Here is a 2258-nt window from a genome sequence, read left to right as displayed (position 1 = left end):
ATTGGTATATTAATGAATAATTTAAATTTTTTATTTCATTTAATATATTTATTAAATAATATGTAAAATGTCTAAATATTAAATTTAAAAGTACATTGTTTAATAAGAACTAATATATGTTATAATAAAATAATTTTGAAAGTATAATGTTGTAATAAGAAAGTCACATCATTATAGTACATGTGGACAATAAGGTGGCATGAAAACCTGGTATAACGGGTAAATTTAAATCAAAAGATTACCCAATGTTATAATAGGTAAAATTTTCAAAGTATAATGTCATAATAAAAAATAATTTGAAAATACATTGCTGTAATAAAAAAAACTGAAAGTACAATACTATAATAAAAAAAAATTATGAACCGTTACAACACGCATACCAGAGCTTAAGGATGGTTGTGTTTGTTGCAAAACTATAGTATTTTTTGTAATATTTTTATAAAAAGCAAATTGAATTAAAAATATAACGAAATTTATCTTGATTCTTATTTTGTATAACGATTTTCTTCGTAATTAGTATATAACAAACATCCGGTTATTCTTATTGTGTACACATTTACCTGATAAACGAGTTTCAGTCTATATGACATCGATTGTTGATCTGACGTTTAATCTAGTAGTAAAAATCATAACATAACTTGACATTTTGAAATATAGATAATTGTTACATAATATACCGATTATCAGTAAAAACAAACACAAATTACAGATAATTAAACATTTGTCACAATCACTTACACTAAATAAAAATAAGGAAAACTTCGTTGATTTCGGCCTCAATAAAATAATCAAATTAAGCAAAATAAAACCGAGTCTGAAATAAATATAAAATGTTTAATAGTTTTTTATAAAGTTTCGTACGGTGTCATATACATTTTTTTGAATTCAGATCGAAAAAGGAAAACGATAAGAGTATATTACATGTCTAGTCCCTGGACTAATCTCATTATGTGGAAATGTCATATGTGACAATCAATCTTTTTCTCAACCTGTTGACTTAACGGTTTGATCATTCCCTATTCAAGCGGTCCGCCTTTATTCGTCTATATTAGCTGCCACACACGAGGCTGTAGAAAGGATTTCAACGCCCCTTTCTAAATAAGAAGCAAAACGGCTGATACGGACATGGTTCTCTTGTTGTGAAAAAAGGTAGAGGTAAGCCTAAAAGCATTATTTCATATTCTTCCTTGAACAATTGAGGTAAGCGAAGCAGGCTGCTTGTCTTGCCTCACGCCCATAAAAAAAGTATTGTTTTGGACTAAGATGGTGTTGTTCTGCTTGATCTTTTTAACAATTTCTTTCATTTTGAGAATCCATTTGCGCATGTTATTATATTTGTGTTTTTCAATAAGTTATATATATATATATATATATGTGTGTGTGTGTGTGTGTGTTGTTACATTTGTTTAATGAGCTGGATTCATCTGGTTGCAGTTTTTTAGTGAACTTGGTTCATAAATTAATCAACAACCTGGGTCCTTAGGGTTATACTAGTTGTGTACCCGCGCAATGCGGCGGAAGCCATTAATTTTAACGATTTTGAAGTTCCACTGATTTTATAAGATAAGATTTAACGATGATATATGTTACACTTGATATTTACATATTAATACAATTTGAATAAATAAGAGTTATGGTTCCAATTACAGATTATCGATGAAAAAAATTGTATGACGGTTTAAAATCCAATATATTTAAAATACAACATATTTAAACGACTCCACAAATGTATTCGTTTTACATCAAGAGCAAAGAACCAATAAACTTGAGTTTTAAAATAAACACTCAAAACCAATAACGAAAACTACAAATTTGACAGATTATAAGCTATGAAAAGACAAAAAAAGATGGAGTTTAAAATGAAATTTCAACTGCTTACCCTCTTTTTTGTCCAGAAACTCAGATTAAGGTTGAATTAATACATGTATATATATATATATATATATTTTAAAAACCCAAGAACATATTAATTCAAAACATATTATACAGTGCAATTTGGACAGCCTAATCCCAAAATATATAGTATATATATAAATAAATAACTATAAAAGTATAAATCGTAAATATTAAAAATATTTTGTCACAATATATATAATATATAATAATATAATTAAGTCAAAAACTATTCAATATTRGACTCATTTTGAAGGTATTAACGAGACGATTATAATGGTGTAACTTGTTAAATAAAAATGTATTTTTTAAACATGTTTTAATTGATATACGATTATGTATGTTAATTTGATAAATGTTTAAAA

The sequence above is a fragment of the Cynara cardunculus genome (genome assembly GCF_001531365.2).
Source record: "Cynara cardunculus var. scolymus isolate 2C chromosome LG 1, CcrdV1, whole genome shotgun sequence".
NCBI lineage: Eukaryota > Viridiplantae > Streptophyta > Magnoliopsida > Asterales > Asteraceae > Cynara > Cynara cardunculus.
The sequence above is the reverse complement of the archived record's forward strand: the minus strand, read 5'-3'. Positions refer to the sequence as shown.